The 21,703-nt window shown below is 49.4% G+C and overlaps 1 protein-coding gene, 4 non-coding genes and 1 pseudogene across 7 annotated transcripts in view; 5 read left to right on the plus strand and 1 right to left on the minus strand.

Moving 5' to 3' along the window:
- The window catches only part of METTL25B (methyltransferase like 25B), a 380,958-nt gene that overhangs the window by 283,495 nt on the left and 75,760 nt on the right, over positions 1-21,703 (minus strand). The gene's annotated exons all lie outside the window — the stretch shown is intronic.
- LOC146775864 (H/ACA ribonucleoprotein complex subunit DKC1-like) lies at positions 1,963-20,373 on the plus strand (annotated as a pseudogene). The gene is made up of 8 exons (XR_014972290.1): positions 1,963-2,160; positions 13,818-13,944; positions 14,832-14,962; positions 15,527-15,670; positions 16,303-16,425; positions 17,420-17,538; positions 17,678-17,781; positions 20,220-20,373. The product of XR_014972290.1 is annotated as an H/ACA ribonucleoprotein complex subunit DKC1-like (transcript).
- Positions 13,994-14,069, plus strand: LOC146775865 (small nucleolar RNA SNORD83). Its single transcript, XR_014974835.1, has one exon. It is a non-coding gene; the product is annotated as a small nucleolar RNA SNORD83 (small nucleolar RNA).
- On the plus strand, positions 14,995-15,123 carry LOC146775866 (small nucleolar RNA SNORA36 family). Its single transcript, XR_014974882.1, has one exon. It is a non-coding gene; the product is annotated as a small nucleolar RNA SNORA36 family (small nucleolar RNA).
- Positions 15,716-15,790, plus strand: LOC146775867 (small nucleolar RNA SNORD83). The gene has a single exon (XR_014974837.1). It is a non-coding gene; the product is annotated as a small nucleolar RNA SNORD83 (small nucleolar RNA).
- LOC146775868 (small nucleolar RNA SNORD17) lies at positions 16,922-17,155 on the plus strand. The gene has a single exon (XR_014974891.1). It is a non-coding gene; the product is annotated as a small nucleolar RNA SNORD17 (small nucleolar RNA).

The raw sequence follows: 21,703 nt of genomic DNA on the forward strand, positions 1-21,703 counted from the left end.
ATTTTTGCAAGTAAAAGATGTATTCAGTAAATAAAACTTTATGGATTTTATTCAACCTCCACTGGCCAGGAAATTGTATGTACAACTTAGAGTAGAGACTCTTCCATTATTAGCGCACACTAGCAAATGGGTGAAAGATCAAACGGGTGAATGTCCTGCATGCAAATATAAGGCGGAGTCTGAACTGCATGCCCTGCTCCTCTGTCCTGCTTATCGGCTGCCGCGCCAGCATTGGATTATCCAACTATGCAAGAATTTGGGATTTGTGCGCAGCATCGAAGCCTACAGAGTTTTAAAGTATGACACTCACCCACCTATTGTTTTTGCTGTATCTCGATTCCTAAACTGCATGTGGCACATTCGGTGGGCCTGTTTAAAGTAGCTTCTACGGGGAATACCAACTGTATTGAACTCGCGTAGGTCGAGCAATTCTGTCCCCATGCTCTGGGCTTCGCACCTTAGTCCTACAGTTTTATCTTTTGCAAAATTTTAGACTGCAGCTTATCCCTGGATGGTTGTTTTTATTCTGTTTTTAATGAGTTGATGATAGCATTATGTATAATTTCACATCCCTGCTGCACTCTTACGTACTGTGTGTTTTGTCCTTATCATTTTCGGGATGATCACTGCATTAGAAGATGATAGTGTGTTATCCTAATTTTTAACCACAAGTGTATATCATTTGCTTTTACTGTTTGTACTTTTATGACCCTAGAGGCTGAAACAAAGTTAATAAATGGAATGGTAATGATTATTGATTATATGTTCTTAACACAAAAAAGTTAGTTTCCTGTTCTATGTTGTCTAGAAGTACAGGTACGGAGGTACCTGAGGAATATGGAATTTAGCTTGAAGTAGGAAGAAGAGTGTGGATAAAGAATCACACTGCAGAAGTACTTTGTCTGTTGTAATAATACCGAAGCTACGGAGGGCTGTAGGTGTTATATTAGGGAAATTTTGTATATAAGTAGAGTGTCTGAAATAGCAAAGGGTCCACTTCCATAACTCTAGCCTTATCCCTAGGAGAGTAACAAGACCTCTTTTCATGCCAAAAAGTCCTCTTGTGAAAACTTGGCCTTATCCCTAGAGGAGTACCAGGTCCTCCCGGAGCCTGTTTGAAAGGTAAAACAACGCTGGTCATTACTGTTGCCTGCAGGGTAAAGAATTTTCTCTTTAAAGGGGTGAAAACGATCTCTTTATTTAGTGGAGCAGACAAGGTAGCATTGTTTTGTGTTGTTACTAATCGAACTTTTGATTAAGAAAAACTCAGAAAAATATTGCCGCATTATTTTGTGAATTGAGGGTCATTAGCAGGAGCAATACTGACGTCAGAAAAAGCAGCGCTGGCATTGGTCAGGCAGCAGGTGTTTGCTGAGCTGTGATTGGTTGGTTGGTGTGAAGCTGCACTAGTATAGGTTACACTATGCTTACGTAGCAGTGCTCTGATTGGGTGGTTGGTGTGAGCCGTGCTGGTATAGGACGAGAACTGACAATTAGAATACGTAGAATTACGGAAAGATTGTCTTGTTTATTTTGGTAAAGTATATTAGCGTAAAAGATCGGGAAAATAAAGCTGCTAAAGAAAATAAAGAATGTTTTCAATAAGGACAAACCAATTGTGACTAGAGAGGGAATTTCTACTACGCCCCCAAAAACGCCTGCTTCTTATATGATGTTGGAGCGAGGATACCATACGTGCATGTGGTTAGAGAATTGGGTGAAATATACAAAGGATGATGGTGTCATAGCTTTTCCACAGCATGGTACGTTTAATGTAAGGATATTGCAGAATCTGAGAAATCGAATGAATTCACTGGAACCAAATCCTAGATTTACACAGTATGAAGCCCTAGAGGCATGGGAAGTTGAGGCATTCGAAAGAGAGAAATATAGAGGTAATCGAAGGTACAGAAATATGATGTTCGGATAACCTTTTGAGAGTAGGGAAGAAAGGTTGAAAAGATGGAGGGAAATGTGATAACGGAAGGTTTGTACCCAGTTTTAGTTGCTGATGATCAGACAGGAGGCAAGTGTAAAGAGAAAAAGAAAAATATAGAGACTTCAAGTTTTAGAGATGATCCAAATAACTCTGAGGATGATGAGTTGTTAGAGGATATAATGACTAAAAGACCTCCGCCATATGAAGAAACTTCAGGGGAGGTAACCACAAGTGGCCCACAGATGGGAACACCACTGAATCCCCAAGTCACCAAAATAACTAGGGTAGTGTGAGAAAATGAAGTGAATTTATTTGATAAGGCAAGACTAGAGCAGGTCCAGAAAAGGAATCAGTTAAGCCTGAATGTGGAAGCATTGCTGGTACCAGTAACAATTTGTCCCGTAGTTGTATGGAGAAAGACAGAATTTGTTGAAAGTGCATTCATTGGCAGATCCAAGTGTTAACAGGAGTGGAGTGGTGACAGTAATAAATGAGAATGGACAGGATGATCCGAATACTACATTGTTAGATATTCTGGTTTGTGAGTTAATAATGGAAACCCCTAAAAGAGGTATACAAATAGTCCCAAGGAGAATAGGGCCGAATGTCACTCCAATAGCAGGGAGTTCAGCAGGTCCTTCACCAGAGGAATGGAATAATTGGATAAAGGAAATGACAAAGCCGAAATCGCAACCACAGAGTATAAATGTGAGTCGATTGAAAGTAGATTTGGAAGAGATGATTATTGGCCCAATAAATCCAGATAGATTAGGGACTTACTAAGATGATGAACTGTTGTTTTTGTATAAAAGCATTACCTGGAGAGCGAAGAAGTTACATGAGAAAATATCCGAAGCTGCTAGCGAGTAAGGAATATGGAATAGACAGTCAAAGGTGCTACAGAGGTCATACAGATTGGCCTTTACTGATAAGGACTTAAAGAGTTTGAATGCTTCTGGAAAAAGATTGCAGATAAAAGAATTGATGAACATCTGGAAAAAATGGGGAGATGTAGATCGATGGAAAAATAGATGGATGAGAAAGAAGGAAGAAGCAGCTAGCAAAGGAGTATCCATGTTTCCGTTAAAAGAGACAGAACAGGTTGAAAGGGCATGTCCAATGAGAGAAGTACCAGGTGGTGGATATGTTCATGTCCCATGGTCAAGGCAGGCTATATTGTCTTTTACGAATGATTTCCCCAGGTTAAGAAAGAAACCGGTTGAATGGTACAAACAGGTAGAGAGGTTTGTGAAAGTCTCCAAGGTTTTGTAGATGGGTTGTTTGAGATTGTTGTTCCAGCTGATTTATGTACATAGTGTAAGATTACTGCTGATTGGCCAAAAGAAGAATATCCTAGAGACCCTAAAACAGGTGCACCATCTGAGGAAGTGATGAAAAAATATAATCAAGTAATCACTTTCCTGAAGAGAAAAATTTCTCCGAAAGAAACAGATTGGGTTAAAATTGATAGAACGACCCACGAACCAAAGGAGTCAGTGCATGTCTACTATGAAAGGTTATTGCAGGTATTTAAACAGTATAGTGAGTTTGAAAATATTGGAGACAAGGATATGGGACATTTTGTATATCGTTTTGTGTTTGGATTAAAACCGGAAATTAGTAATATGATTCAGCAGCGTTTGATTTGCTGGCAAAGCAAAACGATTGATGAAATTCTGAGGTGTGCAAAGTATTGTAGTGATGACATTGAAGCGAGACATAAAAACTTAAAAGAGAAAATGATGTGGGCGCAAGTGAGAGTGGAAGAACAGCAAGAAACAAACAATAATTCCCAAACAGGTATTCAGATGAATGGTCAGAATCAAAATGGGCAGAATTCCAGTGGAGGTAGAGGAAGAGGTAAAATGAGTAGAGAGGAAGCTGTAAAGAAATTTCCTTGTACTGCGTGCAGAAAGTTTGGGCACTGGAAGAACGAGTGTAGATCTGCTAAAAAGAATAATGGGGCAAATCAAAATTTAATTCCACAGATGCAGAATGAGGGGAGTGTAAATCAACAGCAGCAGATAGTTACTCAACAGTTACAGGTGCCGCAAGCTCCCATGCCAAATAATGTGAATGCTCAAGTGCAGAGGTACAGTGCGAACACTGGATTTCACGGAGGTGACCAAAGTGGTAGGAATCAAAGTATGCAAATGGTTCCGCAATACTGGTTGCAGTGCAATGAGAGTGTTTCAGACTCATCTCAATGACGTTGCCTGAGGGGGAGGAAGAGTGCGTACTTGGCGCATCCTTGGCGGTAGATCAGTCAGGTCCATTTGTTGACGGAAAGGTGGAAGGGAATGATATTACATTCTTTTTTTTTTTTTTTTTTTTTTTTTTTGAAACCGTTTATTACAAGTCTTAAAAGTATACAAGTATGGGCCCACAACCTTCCGGCCGGCCGCTAGCAATGGTAGGAACATACGACATACATTTATGGAACACGTGGCATTACAGGAGGAGCATTTCACAGTAGGTAACAATGTCAAAAGCCACATCATCCAGGCCCCATTATGCGGTTTCATTTTAAATGAAGAACAACAAAAATTAAAATCACACCCACAAGGCAACCCACAATCAAAAATAGCAGCACGTGCTCCCCAAGAGGGGGGATCCCAACTATACACAGAAGTGTGAGGAGGGGGAAGAGAACGGAGCGAGGACTGGGGGAACCCAATGCCCGGCAGCGGGGGAATGAGTCGGCTAAGGGGATGGGGCTGGCGAGGCATCAGGCAGCAGCGGTGGTGCGCAGATACCCCCTCGGTAGGCGTTCCAGGGGCCCCATACTTTCACCCATGTCCCAGGCTTACCCCTCGCCACATACACCACCTTTTCGCGAAACATGCACCAGTCCATGTGTTCTTTCCAGGCCGAGACCGTCGGGGGCCTCTGGGATCCCCACAGTTGAGCAATATCACGCTTGGCAATCATATATCCCAGAGTCACCCACCACGTTTGCGGCGCCGAGTAATCAGTCGGTTCCCACACATTCAACAGGCATCTCCTCGCTTCAGGCAACAGCGCCACATGCGTAACCAGTCGCAGCACCTCATGTACACCACGCCAGAACCCCTCTACCTCCGGGCACTCCCACAAAATATGCATAAAGGTCCCCAAAGCACCACACCCACGCTTACACAACCCATCTCCAGCATAGCCCATTCGCAGAAGCTTTGGCCCCGTCATGTAGACCCGGTGGAGTATCTTGAGCTGGACGAAGCAAAGGCGAGCCGGTATGGCCACCTCCTTCGGGGAGGCCACCGCGGAGGTCCAGTCCTCGTCGTCCAACTCCAGCCTGTCGGCAACCCAAGCCGCACGAAGGGCAGTCAACAGGCCCGAGCGGTCGTTTATGAGCTTTTTGTATATATGTGAGATCGTGCTGTCCGGGACGTGCCCATCCAGCAGTCTATCCTCCAGGGGGGAATATTCCGGGATGGAGGCAGCGTCCGAGAAGACGGAGCCCAGCGCATGACGGACCTGCAAATACCGAAAGTATTCACTGCCCTGCAACTGAAATTCCGTCTGCAGCATATCGAACGTTTTAAATCCTCCCCTCGTCCAAAGATCCCCCACTTTACTGATACCTATTATGTCCCACTTCTCGAAGCCCTTAGAGGTCCACAGGGAACCTAACCGCTCAGACGCGTATAGAGGTGATGCCCGGGTCAAACGGTCCTTCCACCCCATAGCTGCATTGGCCGCGTGCCAGACTTGCACCATAACACGCGTGGGGCCCGTCAGACGAGCGTCGGGCGCGCTAGAGTAGAGCGCTCGATTGTAGTCGCCACCTGGCAGGAGCATCTTGTCCATTTCAAATGCCGGGTTTAAGGCGGGCCCGTAGAGGCCATGGTTAATGGCAGCGAGCTGGGAGGCCCAATAGTACCGTTTAATATCCGGGAGGGCAATCCCCCCGTCAAACCATGGGAGCGTCAGCTTAGCCAGAGCAATGCGCGGCCTCCCGTCCCAGAACAGGCGGCGTTGCAGACTCTCCACCTCACGGAAGTAGCGCGCCGGGACCAAGTCCATAGTGTTCTGCAAAGCGTACAGAAAACGCGGCAGAGACATCATCTTGAACAATGCCGCCCGGCCGAGCGGCGAAAGCGGCAGGCGCCGCCAGCGTGCGACATCTACCCGCAGACGCTGGAGGGGGGGAAGCAGATTCCGTTCATACCGGGCCTCCGGGTCCAGAGTAATGAAGACACCCAGGTACCGAAATCCCTGCGGGGCGATCTGGATCGGACAGCCCCGCGGGAGAATAGGAGCCTCCCCAGAGAGAACATACACACACGACTTAGCCCAGTTGATGACGAGACCGGAGTTACGACCAAACGAGTGTAAAACATCAACTAGCACTATAAGTGATTTACGTGGGGAGGCTAGGTACAGAAGGATGTCATCAGCGTATAGGGATACGCGGTCCTCATACTCGGGGGTCCAACGGAGACCACGGATGGAAGGCTCCCACCGCAGCCACTCCGCCAGGGGCTCCAAGGCAAGCGCAAAAAGAAGCGGCGACAAGGGACAGCCCTGTCGCGTGCCCCGGCCCAGCTCAAACGGGGCCGATACTCTTCTGTTCACGACCACCTGCGCCAATGGGCCCGCATACAACAGTTTGACCCAACTGATGAATCCTGGGCCAAATCCGAACTTCTCAAGCATCGCCCAGATGTATGGCCACTCAAGCGTGTCAAACGCCATGGTGGCGTCTAAGGACGCCAAAATGGCCGGTTCTCGTATAAATGGGACGCGCGCAAGCACCCCATGCAAACGCCGCAGATTAAGGGCTGTATTGCGATGGGGAATAAAGCCAGACTGGTCCTGATAAACCAGATCTCCCACCACACCGACCAGCCGATTGGCGAGTACCTTGGCGAGAATTTTGGGCTCCGCATTCAGTAATGAGATAGGCCGATAAGAAGTAACCCGATCCCGAGGTCTCCCTTCCTTGTGGATCACCACGATTGTAGCCAGACGCTGGTCAAGCGGGAGGGAGCCCAGCGAGTGGGCCGCGAGGAACATTGCGCGGAGGTAAGGCGCCAATGTATCCGGTCGCAGCTTATACAGCTCGATAGGGATACCGTTCGGGCCCATGGCCTTGCCAGAAGCGACCGAGCGTATGGCGAGGGCGATTTCGTCGGAGGTGGGAGCGGCGTCCAGCAACACCCTGTCCTCCCCGGACAGGGAAGGCAGCGCGATATCCCTGAGCAGGGTACGGGAATCCTCTTCCGAGCAAGAAGAGACCGGGGAATACACCTCGCGGAAATACTCCGCGAAACAGGAGACAATTTCTTCTGGCTCAGTTACACACACACCATTCGATTTCTCAATCAGCGGGACCACACGATTCGCTCTCTCCTTTTTATCCAACCACGCTATCAGTTTACCAGCCTTATCACCCACATCATACAGTCGCCCCTGTTGCTCTCTACTAAGGCCCCTGGCCGCCTCCGTAACGAGGGCCCTATAAGCCGCCTGTTTGAGCTGGAGGACATGTAGTGCAGCATCCGTCACCCCATCTTCTAGATTACCCTCCAGCTCAGCTATTTCAGCCTCCACCCGGGTCACCTCCTCCCGCTCGCGCCTCCGGGCGTGGGAAATAAGGGATAGGGCCTCCCCTCTAAGTACTGTTTTGAAGGCCTCCCACAAGGAAATAGCTGAAGGCACTGACCCCACATTCTCCTCAAAATAGCGCTGGAGGGATTTAATCAAGTCAGCGCGAATGGTGGGGTCGCGCAGGTACCAGGAATTGATTGGGACTACCCTGCTCTCAGCCCTCGGAAAGACATCAAAATGCAACAATAGGGGGGAGTGGTCCGAGATACCCCGTGCCAAATGGCGCACCTCCCCCACCCTCCCGACATGGGCCGCCGGGACAAGGACATAATCAAGCCGTGAGAGACTACCATGGGCCCCCGAGTGGAAAGTGTATTGCAGCTGCGTGGGATGTTTTAAGCGCCAGCAGTCCACCAATCCCAGTGTATCCAAGAGGCCGGATAGCCACGCCTGTGCCCGGGGGAGGTCCCTAGGGGGGTGACGATCCACAGTCCCAGAAACCACCGCGTTGAAATCCCCCCCCACCACCAGAAGCCCCCCCGGAAGGCCAAGGAGGAGGCGCCCCAGATCTGCAAAGGTGGTCGACTGCAACCCCGGTGGGACGTACACTGACACAAAGACAACCACTTTGCCCTCCATTCTACCCACCAAGACAGTGTAACGTCCCCTATCATCGTGGAGCACCTCATCAATTTCTAACGGGAGCGAGTTCTTTACCATGATACCCACACCCCTCGAGCCTGACGTGAAGCCCGAGTGGGCCACGAGGCGGTAGCCACGCCGATTCATGGCGCAGAAGGAATTGCCAATAAGGTGTGTCTCCTGCAGGAAGACCACATCAGGCGAGAGTCGCTTCAGATACTGTAGGACCACACCTCGTTTGATCCTGTCCCCCAGTCCATTAACGTTCCAAGACAACAAAGTCAATTCCCTACCCCCCATCATACACAAAGACCATCATTCGTCCCCCCGAGAGCACAGTAGAGCCTACACAAAAAAAGGGTTGCCTTGTGAGAATAACAAACAACGCCCCATCCCTACCCACCCACCCCAACAAAACTCCCCCCTCCCTGCACCCCTGCATGAGCCCAGACAGCCCCCCCAATGTGCAGTGTGCCTGTCGCCCCATAGATAGTTAAACTAACTAGACCCCCAGAGGAGGAGGGAGAACCCCCAAGAGACCCCACACAACCTCCATAGGAGGGGAAATTAAGCAATCCGACGTATAGTCAAAAAGTGGCATCATTTTTGTCCCGAGCGAGGCCTAATATTAGTCCCTCAGTCTTGATCCGGCGAGCCCTCTCCCCCGGCCGCTCCCCCCCCGCCACCCCGATCCCGATCTCCAGACAGAGTATCCAGCCAGTCCCCGGCCGCTTCGGGGCGATCAAAAAAGTGTGTGCGACCTTCCACCTCCACTCGCAGCTTAGCTGGGAAAAGCATGGCGTATTTGAGATTTAGGTCCCGAAGACGGCGCTTGACACCAAGGAAGCTCAGTCTCTGCTTCTGGACCGCAGGGGTGAAATCAGGATAGAAATTAATGTCCATATTGTCAAGTCTAATCGGTCCCTGTAGTCTGGAGGATTGCAGGATAGCGTCTCTGTCCCGAAAATTAAAAATCCGGGCGATGAGAGGTCTCGGAGCGGCTCCGACCTTAGGCCTTCCCCCGGGAACCCTGTGGGCCCTCTCCACAGCAAAGAATTTACTCAGCCCCCGTGGCTGGAGATGGGTAACAATCAGGTCTTCCACGAAAAGGTCCGCCGCCGCTTCCTCACGTCCCTCAGGCACCCCGATGATACGGATGTTGTTCCTCCGGGCCCGACTCTCGGAGTCCTCCAGGCGACGATCCATCAGCGCACTCGCCCGAGCAAGCCGGCGCACCTCCGTTTGCAGGGCCGCCACATCTGTCGTAAGGCCCGATGCGGTGTGGGCCAAAGAATCGACTCGGTCGTTGGTCTTGGAGAGATCTGCCCTTATCAGGCCAACATCAACGAGGACCGAGTCGATCTTCTGCGCCAGTGTGTCAAAACGCTGGCCCACAGAGGCCTTCATCTCGGCGATGGCGCCCATGACATCCCGCAGAGTCAGATCCGTGGGCAGATCGGGGGCATCAGTAGGGCCCTCAGGGGACCTGCGTGGCACCTCAGGAGATCCCTTCTGGAGGGTATAGCGATCCATGCTGTTGGACTGATGGGCTGCGCCACGCCGGGTCGATTTTACCTTTGCCCGATCGCCATCTTGTTTCGTGGCCATGGTCCCAATCTCCCGATCGCACCAGCCACGTCGTGAAGGGCGGGCAAGCCGGTCCACGGGCTCCGGGGGGGTGCCACCCCAGATCTGCGGGGCGGATCACAGCCGGCGGGCAGGCAGGGTCCCCCAGCGAGGCCACACCAACACACAAAGCCCCGCGACCCAACCTCGCATATACAGCAAGGAGGGTGCGAAAGCGAAAGTGAAAGTGTGGGTTACGCGAGCCACCAAGCCCTATCCGCCGCTGTTATTCACTTCGTCACTGGATCGCCCCACAACGCAAATCCGGGGTTCGGCTAGGAGAAGGCCGCAAACCTCAATCGGTGCTAAAGTCGGTGTCCGAGGTCCGATTTGGAAGCGGAAAACGGGCGCCACCTCAGCTCGGGCTCACCAACACAGTCCCCTCATCTGGGACAGGATATGTTCAGGATAGTCGTAGGAGGTCGCGGAGGTCCTCGGGAGCCTCGCACCTACGCGGCCATCTTGGTTGCGCGCTAGGCTCCTCCGATATTACATTCTTAGTGGACACTGGTGCTACCAGTTCTACTGTGAGAGCAGCAGAAATTCCGAACCTACCCCCCTCGGGAGAAATTATCCAAGTTGTAGGAGTCTCGAATAAGCATATTAGAACACCAGTCACAAATCCAATAGAAGTTCATATTGGAAACTTCAGAGACATGCATCGTTTTGTGGAATGTGACTCGAGTTCAGTAAATCTTAGGTAGGGATTTATTATGCAAGATGAATTGCACCATCTATTGTACACCAGATGGTATTGCATTTCAGACACTTGATGAGGATATAAAATTTAAGATGATGCTAGCGAAGCAGGGGACAGAAGTGGATAAGTTGTTTTCACTTCTCACAGAAGAGAATTTGCCTGAAGAACTAAAAAGTGCAGTAAGATTGGATGGGTGTGATTACTCAGGAAAGGAAATTGTCCTAATGACAAATGTAGATCCGATTCAGATTACAGTGAAAGAGGGTGCTGTATATCCATATATATGTTTAAAGAAACTTACTTGTTTTTTCCCTATTCAAATCTGATTTATACAACTCAAAGAGTTAAAACCAAATCATTGCTCATATTTAAAAAATGTATCTTTCAAGGAAACATTGAAAAGAAACAATAACATACATATTTACATATTGAACAAATTAATATATTGATAAAGACAAAACATGAATGTGGATTACACAAAAGATTAATTGATACATTCTACACAGTAAAACATACTAGACATTGCGTATATTTCACAGAGGAGACATATTGTGCATCAAATATGCCATATGGACAATGTCAGTTATTCCATTTGGTGGATCTTGTATGCCCTACTCGAATTTTAATGTCGGGACCTATCAGCTTTATGTCCTCAATTTGACTCTATTTCAGGCAACCCCCATCGCTTCCTTGGCCAGGGGGTTGGATTTCTACAAATCCTTCGGGTTTGTATTATTCTGACTCGTTCATACATAATTACAATTGCAAATGTGCTTTTGTTTCTCCACCTATCCACTCCGATATATGAATATTGTTTGCATTTTTGCTGAAACTTTTGTCTCTTAATCTATCCACTCCTTCATGAGCATTTTGTGTATTGTATGATGAGTTTGACATCAACTGCAATTGCTAATGTTATCGCTCTTATAATAATAATAATGTACTTTATTCGATTTCAAAATTCATGAAGTCATAAAAGCAACAGGTTCATGACAATGAAAAAGTATTCCACAATAAAATATTTTTTTTAAAATGCATACAAGAGTTTTAAAAATTTATTAAACTTTTCCTTTTCCTTAAAATACTTTTTTTTAAAAAACAGCATTGATAACACACAATATTCATCATTTAAGGAAGCTAAAAACAATAAAGCTGGGCGACATTGTCTCCATGATCCATGTTTTTTTAGGAGTGGCTTGATCCATCGTGATCTTTCGAACGAATAAAATTTATAAAAACAAATTACATGCAGAGTTGATTGAGTAGACAAGTTATCACACGGGCATTTGGAAAGATTTCTACCCCAATAATTTACTGTGGGAAAAGTGACTAAGCGAAAAAAAACATCAAACCTAAATCTAGTTAATAAATAACGGTCAAATCCCCCCAGACACCAATTTAAATAAGGCTGTATGGTATAAGAGACTAGTGTAAGTTGATGTTGCTGTACAAGTTTTTTATTTAGTTCTACTCCTAGTCTAAGAGATTCTACATGATACCAGCACATCTCCTTCAAGTCCTTGCCAGTAATCCTGCACATTGACTCAGGTTGGTGGTAAAACTCAGGTCTTCCAAGATCCCTAGTGAAATTACATATATACTTCAACCATGGTATCCTGAAGACCCTATCCAGCCCCATACAGGCCTTGATAATGTTTCTATTTAACAATAGGTCCGGCGAAGTCCATACTCTATACCAGAGCAATACTGGTTGTATACTAATCAAGTCGCTCACATAGCGCACTCCCAACTCAGCATGACAGTTAAAAACAGGGGAGCTAGCAGGGGTTGCGAAGATAAATCTAAGGAATGCGTTCTCTACCTTTTGTAGTGAGGAAGAATTATAAATCCCCCAAATACCTGCCCCGTATATGGCTGTGCTAATACACTTAGCCTGATAGATTTTTAACAAGATCGCTGGTGGTCTCTTACCCAACTTTTTCGAAAAAGACATAAGTGCAGCAGTAGCTCTCTTTAATATCAAAGTCCTATTTCTGATGGCTGGCCCCCAGGACCCTGATTCTTCGAGGACTATACCCAGGTAGGAGAAAGTTTTTGTTGAGGCAAGTTTCTCCTTCCCCACATACAAACGACACTCTTTTTTCTTGGATCTACCACAGGACATTACAAATGTTTTAGATACATTAAGTTTTAACCCCCTGTTGTCCATAAAATTTAAGTAGGTATCCAGGGCAGTTTGAAGACCTCTTTGAGTCCGAGACATGATCACCGCGTCATCTGCATATAAAAGGGACGCGATTTGTTGCTGATTAACCTGTGGAGAATCGCGTACTGCAGCAACTAACTCTTTTTCAAGGTCGTTAATATACAAGTTAAACAAAAATGGGGCAAGTACGCACCCTTGCCTAACTCCCCGCTTTACATAAAAAGGCTTGGTGCATTCACCTTTGGTACCGTATCTGACTTTCGCCCTGGCCCCAACGTACAATTGTCTTAAAAAGGAGATGAGCACTTCATCCACCTTCATGTCCCTCAGGATCTGCCACAAACGATTATGAATAACACAATCAAAGGCAGCGCTTAGATCGACAAACACTACAAAAAGTTTGCCTTCTTTAGCCTGGGTGTATTTACCTGAAAGTAGTGTAAAATTTAGGACCTGTTCCAAGGTGCCACGGCCCTCACGAAAGCCATATTGTACCGGGGATAAAATGTTAACCTCTGCAGCCCATAAATGTAATCGATTCAAAATAACTCGCCCAGTAACTTTCATAAATGAGTCCAATAGGGATATAGGACGGTAACATGAGGGTTTTTCCCGGTCCCCTTTTTAGGTCTCGGCTAGCGATGGCTGCGCTTGCGCAGTCTCGCTCGCGAGAGATAATGACTTGGGAGAAGAGGGGCTTGAACCCGCCCCTCTTCTACCCTGTTCTCCATTGGCTGGCCTAGTAAATGCTGGCCAGCCATTGGAGAAGAGGTCCCGTCACTCCAATCATGCCCCGTCCTTTTCGGATCGGGGGGCGTGTTTTTTGCGAAAAGTCTCAGAGAGGAGACAACAGCAAAACACGCCCCCCAATCCGAAAAGGACGCTGCGTTTCTCCGAGGCAGTTCTTCTCTGCCTCGGAGAAAGGCGGTGGTGTCCCGGCGTTGCTCCCTCACCTGATCTCCTTGTTCAAGAGGCCTGTGGCTTCTCTACCGAGGCATGTAGAGTCTCCAATCACCGGAACAACCCCAGTCGCTGCGGAACCCGTATTTTTCCCGCCGAGGCTGCGAGAGTAGATGTTTTTCTTTCCTCAGAAAGTATCATGGCTGTGAGCTTGGCAGGCAGGCACCTACTGTACGGCAGGAGCTCTGTGCTTGGCCGCTGAGGTGACTTGATGATTTTTCTTTCTTCAGACACTCGAAACCCTGACGGGGGCTTTGTTCCAGCGCCCCCCGGTGGTAGCTGCAGTGAAGAGACAGTTGAGAGTGAGGACGATCTATGAGAGCAGACTGCTCGAATACGACCCTGAGAGGAGACTGGGTGAGTGCACGGGGGTGCACTTTGTGTGGTCGGCCTCGGAACCTGCAGAGCCACATGATGTGAGCTAGATTTCATCAGCACGCTGTGCGAGGATGACTTGTATCTATCACCCATGGCTGATGGCACTGCAGCGTGGCGGGACTGTGTGGCGTCTGCGAACCAATGCATCCTTTAGCACTGCGCATGTTCTGCGTGCAGGTCGATTTGGAACTCCGCTCCCCTCTACCCTCCCTAATTTAATTATAAAAAAAAGGCCCCCTGCTCGTAAACCCCTGCATTGTACATCTTGAGATCATGCGAGGAGGGCAGCCTGGGACGCTACAGCAGAGCAGGTAAGTGCCTTTTTTAAATAATTAAATTAGGGAGTGTTTGCCTAAAGATCGTGTTCTCAACAGAACTCGGAGTAGCCAAAACTCTGATGGCGGTGCGGTGTTCTCTGCCCGGGGTTAGTTTTAACGACTTGCCTCAGGGGGCGCTGGCTGCTGGAATAGCTACATTTACTATTCAACTCTGCGCATGTTTGGACTTAAATTCCAACACCACCATTGACCCCGCCCCCCAAGCAAGTCGTCCCAATGACTGGCCTGCTAAAGAGGCGTCCGTTCTGCTGCGGTCGCTGTGAAGGCACCGCGTGAGTTCAGCTTCTTTCTCAAGGGGGGTTCCCTTTCCGGGTATCTAGGCTGTCAATGGCAGCGGCCGGGTTTTGGTACTTGGTTCAGGATGCTTTTTGTGGTTGAGCAGAGCTGTGTATTTTGCCATGCATGCACATCTTGAAAGTAATCGAGCGGCTTATGGGGGGTCCGCGTGTTCATCTTGATAGGTGGGCTTCAGTGGCACCTCGCCTTCCTAGGTTTCCTGTTACTGACTTAGCACACGCTTCTGTTTAGGTGTCTTCTGGGTGAGCTGCGAGGCCGGCACCTACATCCGGACCCTGTGTGTGCAGATGGGCCTGCTGCTGGGTGTCGGGGGACAGATGCAGGAGCTGCGGAGGGTCCGCTCTGGTGTCCTGGGAGAGAAGGTATGTATGCTGCCTCGGGGGTGCACAGACCCCACCAAGGCGTTGAGTTCAGCTCAGGGCTGCCCCCCTCTGCTGGTAATTAAGCCTTGGGAGAGAGAGCTGGGCTGCAGGGCAGCGGGTGGGGCGCAGTGCTCCGTCCCGCTGCCCCGCGGCCTACACGTCGTGGCTGGTGACTTGGGGTGTTTGGGCGGCTGGGGTCTCGTTTCTACAATCCCACTTCAACTATGACACCAAGGTGCTCGGTTTATTGGGCAAGGTAACTATCGCCCATTCTGACCTGTGACATAGCATGCCGAGTCTTTGATTGCGTCACCAAATCAGCGGGTCCGGATAAATGCACAGCTCACTCCCTTATAATTGCACATCTTAAAATGTAACACGGGTGTGGATTTTATCATCTAGTTACTGGATGTTCAAAGCCTCTCGGCCCTCATTTCTGTTCCGTTGCAAGCTTGACTGGTAATTCTGGGGCTTTGGGGCGGGGGGCGTCGCTGTCTGGCAGATGGGGTGTAGCTTTGCAGCGGTGACCTTGTCTCGAAGTAACAGTCGTTATTCCTTACGCAGGACAACATGGTGACCATGCATGACGTGCTGGACGCGCAGTGGCAGTATGACAACACCAAGGACGAGGCCTACCTCCGGCGCGTCATCTACCCCCTGGAGAAGCTCATGGTCTCCTACAAGCGGCTGGTCATGAAGGACAGTGCGGTAAGTGCTCCGAAGACTGAGGTGGGCGCTTACGGCGCGCGACGAGCCACATGATGAGAAGCAGATTCCATGAACACTCGTGTGAAGATGACGTGAATCTATCACCCATGGCTGATGGCTCTGTCTGCGTGTGCCGGCTGTCCTCTGCCCCCCCCCCCCCCCCTGCGTACATCGAGTCCACTAGCTTTGTAGTTTAAAAGCAAGTGCCTAGTATAACCAAACTTTTCGCTTTAAAAGAGAACCTCAAAATTAGGAGACCCTAAATATGGGTTCAAAAGAGGCGTCCTTAACTCAACTTTTTAAAGTCCAAACTGCTAGAGTACGATGCTCTGTCGTGTAAGCTGCGTCAGTGGCCTAGATGTGTAAACTGTACCCTCTTCAGGTGACCTTTTTGTATTTTAGACCTGCATTTGCCCGCTCTGTCAAACAGACCGAACTAATCACTATATCTGTCCCTTCACCCATTGGCTTGCTTCAACCAGCCTCTTTCCAGTAAATGCCGGACATGGCCCTCATAAATATTGGCCGCTTTGACGTGCTGTTGGTAATCGCAGTGTGTAATGGCGGCTCGCATGCGGGGCCCTGGCGTGCACTGGCGCAGCTGGCTGTCTGATTCCACCTCTGTTCTCCAGGTGAATGCCATCTGCTACGGTGCCAAGATCATGCTGCCAGGAGTCCTGCGTTATGAGGATGGCATCGAGATGAACCAGGACATCGTGGTGATCACCACCAAAGGAGAGAGGCAATCTGCATGGGTAAGAGCTGCGGGATCTGTGCCAGGCACGAGTAAGGGCGAGGTATGGAGCCTTTGTGTTCTGTGCACTGGAAGAGGCACGGGGCCTCTATCCTGTGCACTGTGGGTGACCCTACTGCTGGGAGTCTCTGTATCCTGTGGGTGACCCTGCTGCTGGGAGTCTCTGTATCCTGTGGGTGACCCTGCTGCTGGGAGTCTGTATCCTGTGCACGGTGTGACAGTGGTGTTGCGAGCCTCTATTCTGTGTACTGGGTGAGGGTGCTGCTGGGAGTCTCTGTATCCTGTGGGTGACCCTACTGCTGGGAGTCTCTGTATCCTGTGCATTGGGGGTGACCCTGCTGCTGGGAATCTCTGTATCCTGTGCATTGGGGTGACCCTGCTGCTGGGAGTCTCTGTATCCTGTGCACGGTGTGTGTGTGTGGTGTTGCGAGCCTCTGTCCTGTGTGCTGCTGGGAGTCTCGGTGCGCAGTCAGGGGGCGGCGGAGTGCTGCTGCACTGTGATATGATGATTCAGTTTATCCATTCGCTGAGCGCTTGTCCTAGCCTCCTGCAGCACAGGTTCCTGTTCTAGGTGTCCTTGTGTCCTCGGCCTGCCAGTGTGTCTGCCTCCGTGTTCTACTGAAGGCAGATGCTTCTGGTGGTGCTGTTTGTGGGAGCGCATGGGCCTGGCGTGGGGTGGTCTCCAGTGATGGAGACCACCTTTCCAAAGACGAATAAACTATTCTGATCATGTGCATTTCAGATGGAACTCTTACATTTGTAAAGTCCTGGGCATTGGGTGGTGCGGGGTTGCAAACTAGTGAACTTTTCCATGCTATTATGAAGGATATCCTTGTTGGCTTGTATGTTGTGGTACGCACACACCTTGGCCATTGAGGAAACTGAACTGTAGGCACATCCGGGGTAAGCAAGATGGTGGGAGCTGGCTAGGGTACACGTTTGATGTCTCAGCCTAGTCTGTGTACTCTACTCACATGCCTCTCCACTGTCCACAGCCATTGCGCTCATGACCACTGCAGTGCTGTCCACCTGCGACCATGGTATTGTGGCCAAGATCAAACGAGTCATCATGGAGCGCGATACCTACCCTCGGAAGTGGGGCCTTGGCCCAAAGGTAAGGCTTCTGAAGGATCTGTGTTCCGACTATCCTGTTTTGCAATGTTAAAGATTTTCTGGCTGGCAGGCGTTCTTTACCATCATTGATTTGAACCCCAAGGGTGCATCCGTTCTAAAGTGCTTTTTGTGTACTCCAGGCGAGTCAGAAGAAAATGATGATCACTAAGGGTCTTCTAGATACCCGCGGCAAACCGAACGAGAGCACGCCGAAGAAGTGGCTGGACGAATACGTGGACTATGGGTATGTAAGCGGCTCAACTGGGCACCTTGGATTTGGTTCCACTGGCATCCTAACCTTGTACACGCAATGTCTTCAGCACCATTTTAAGGCTCGGAGCTGGTGCTCTGTCAAACGCTTTCACAAATAGTGTCTTCTTGAACATGGAGAGATTCCTGTACACTTTTTATTGGAGAATGGGTTGAAAGTATTTACATGCTCGACTGGCTGAACATTGATGGGCACAGGAGCAAATCTTTGATCCCTGAGCTGACGCGCAATAGCAGGTTTGTGACGTGTAGTACTTGAGGCCAGTGTAACATTTGTGTATGCGCTTATTGCATTTTTTGTGATCCCAGATGTACCTATAAGTTAGAGGGTCACAAGTGATCGCAACACTGGTTGTCACTGGGCCTGACAAAGGTTAAACATGGCCCCCAGTCTGTCACTGGGCAGTTTTAGTCTGCTAACTAAGTTAATACTCTAAGGTATCGAACAACTCGTTACATTAAGCCTGACTTAACTCACACGTTAAAATTAATGTAGCTTGTTGCAGTGTTCAGCGTTTAGTGTTGGTACTTCGTTGCCCAAAGTCTCTTGCTGTTTACGGTTGCACAACAGGGTCTGTCCTCGAGACCGCTTTCTGCCCTCCTGAAAGAGAATCCTGCAAGAGGTAGATGCCACCCATCCTTAGCAGGAAGCCACACAGATGTTGGGCCAAAAGGTGAGATTCAAATGAGCTGCCGCCTTTGACGGGCAAATAAGAAACACTTGGGACAGGCGCTGCTCTTGCTTGGGGAGCCAGGCCAGCACTGGGGACGTAGAAAAAAGCTGTCAAACTGGTAGCCACGTCTCTGGTGGTTTGGGCTAGGGATCAACGCACAAAGATTGATTCAGCCAAGTGGGCATCAAAGAACATTCTTGGATAGCCATGTACCACATTTCGCAGTAAGTGGCCCTCCGAAGGGAGGGGACCTAGTAGCCAGCCCATAGGCCATGTCATACCCTGAGACCATTCTCTGGGGATAAAAAGGGGTCCCAGAACTTCTCATACTAGTAATGTCAAAAGACTGCTGTGCTGCACCAAGGACCCTGACTAGAGGCAGCACTTGACAGCATGCACCTGCTGGCGAGCAAAGAAGGGGATGTCTGCTGTGACCAGCTCGGAGAAGTCTACTCCTGAGCCCAGCAAAGCAATAGGCTCCAGGTGTCAGTTCGATGACCTCATGTTGGCAGCACACGGCCACTCCAGCCTGCTGGGGCGAGTTGGTAGCCCAGACTGCCTGGTTGCTGCTCCTCGCTGCTGTGCAGCACCAGGGACCAGGACCCGATGTTCAAAAGTACCCAGGTCTTCTGGAACCAGATGAGTTGCTGGAGTGTCGCTAGGTTGCGCATAAAGCAATTTACTGCCAAAATAAAACCACTGCACTGAGCAGGGTCAAGTGGGGAGAGGACTTTGAAGGACATCCACCCCTGTGGCCTGGGTAGCCTCACTAATCCTGTTGACAGCCAGAGGAAGACCCACTGCGATAGTACAGGACCTGAAAACAAACCTTGCACTCCAGCCACATGCGATTTCACAGGCTCAACTTGGAAATGTTCCTCACGATTACCGATCTGTAAGGATGTTGGCTGGCAGTCTTGACTGGCAGCGAGTTGATCAAAAAGACCAACTTTATATAATTTTTCTTGTATAGAAAGCGGAACAGATGGTCTCTTGTTACTTTGGCAAGCGCAGTAGGACCTAATGACTTTCCCAGTTGCTTTTGGCTGAGCTGTATGGCTTCAGAATGAAATGCAGCTGCGTTATTCTACCGACACATGAACCAGGAGCATATGTGCACCATGTTTAGGTCTCGGGACCATCCGGTCGGCAGACCGGAAGTCCGGAGATTTAATGTCTTTGAGAAGAGGGGCTTGCACCCGCCCCTCTTCTCTCCTGTTCTCCATTGGCTGGCCTCTTAAATGCTGGCCAGCCACTGGAGAAGAGGTCCAGTCACTCCGATTATGCCCCGTCCTTTTCGGATCGGGGGGCGTGTTTTTTGCGAGAAGTCTCAGGGAGGAGACAACAGCAAAACACGCCCCCAAATCCGAAAAGGACGCTGCGTTTCTCCGAGGCAGTTCTTCTCAGCCTCGGAGAAAGGCGGTGGTGTCCGCACCGGACGCCACACAGTCTGATTAATTGCTCGAAGTCCCACCCTGCGGCTCGAGCCCGTAGCTGTTCAGCCCTTACCTTGTATCCCCGGAGCCCACTCGGGTTCTTGCACGGTGGGTGAGCACGGATGGTCGGTTCTCAGCGCTTTCAGGCCTCCACAGTACCTCAGGTGCTCCCACCGGGACCCGTAGCCACTCCCGGCCGCACAGCGCCTGATTTCCGGCTCAAAGGTACATTCCAGTCCCACGTTCCTCTTCTGACTGCATGCCAGAGCTCTCCGCTTCTAAAAGTACTTCCTGCATTTCAGCAGCTCCGGGCAGCCGGCTCAGCTCTCGAATCCACTTCCTGCATCTCAGCCCTGCACCGAGAGCTGCCTGAAGTCAAGAAGAGAGCTTTCGGGTGCAGCTGCCGTGGCTGACTGGAGGGCACAGCTGACGAAAACGGCGATTGAAGATTTGTAGGGCGCCGGTCGTATCAGACGTAAAGGAAGTTGAAGTCTCTTCACATCGCCGCCTCTGCTTTTGTGGTATTGTGGCATCTCCGAAGTTTACAATGTCCCAGCTTATTTAATGAAGTCGGCCTCTACTTAACTGATAGATTATGCGTCATCAGACAAACGAAATTGTCAACGTGCCTGGTTCCGAAGCTGCAGCAGAATTTCTCGATCATACCATTTGCTCCCCTTTAAGTCAGCTACTTGTTTAGTCTGTAGAATCAAAGCCTTGTTACCAAACCCCGCGTATTGTGCGCAGCTGTGTCTCAATCTAAAAAAGCTTCACAAATTGAACATTATTTAAAGTGATGTAGTGTGCACAATAGCACAGTACAGGAGTGTGTTCTTGGATGTATGCTTAGTAAATACATCCATCGGTGTGCAGTTTACGTCCTTCCACCTTGAATACCACTTCAACGATTGTGTGTGATTCTGGAGGAAAAAAAACTCTTGAGGACACCGACTCTGCAGAAACTTCCTCCACAAAGCTGACTCCTCAATGTTTCCTGATTTACTGGCATTCCTAGGACATCAGGTTTTAAAAAAAAACCTGCAGTTCGTTTTTTTCCAGTATCATAGATCCCCTGCTTCCCTTTCACATGGGAGCTCCCTTTGGTGGGTTTGTGAGGTAATCCTCACGCTGGTTGGTGCTAGCTAGCTGTACCACCACAGACTGGCTTCTCCACCTCTGCGCCATGGCTGGGGTGCTCTGCTGTACCAACAGCAGCCCTTCACACCCACGAGCCGCTTCCCATCCGTGCACCTCAGCACCGTGTCAGGGGAGGGACATCACAAGAGGGGGTCAAAGGGCATTATGTGCCCCAGCTACCGCGCCATTCCAGGGCCCGCATCCCTAATGCACAATGAATGTTCTTTCACCTGTATCCCTGCTGCGCCTGTATAAGGCCTTAGCATTCTAATAATACTTCAATGTCTGCCCCTCCCTGACACCAGCCCTTTGAGGGGTCGATGGGTAGTATTGAGTTTACTCTAGCAAGCCAGGACATCTCGAGTCCTGCTCTGGCTTAATCTCTCTGCACATAAGTGTTCAAATTAATTTACTCGGCAAAGCGCACGCTCGGGTACTGCGTCCTTCCTACCCACCCGGAAATACCCAAAGGTCCCATTTCAGCTGTCTCCGTGACTACCTGGTATAGACTGCACTCGCCTTCAGGCCACTCTACTCGATGCACCAGAAGTTCGCAGTGCCTCCTGGAAGCAGACATGGGTTACGTGAGCCAGGACTTCTCCCTCAGTAGAGAGAACGCAAGAATGTACCCCCTCTCGGTTTATGCACC

This window comes from Triturus cristatus, chromosome 12 (assembly GCF_964204655.1).
Source record: "Triturus cristatus chromosome 12, aTriCri1.1, whole genome shotgun sequence".
NCBI lineage: Eukaryota > Metazoa > Chordata > Amphibia > Caudata > Salamandridae > Triturus > Triturus cristatus.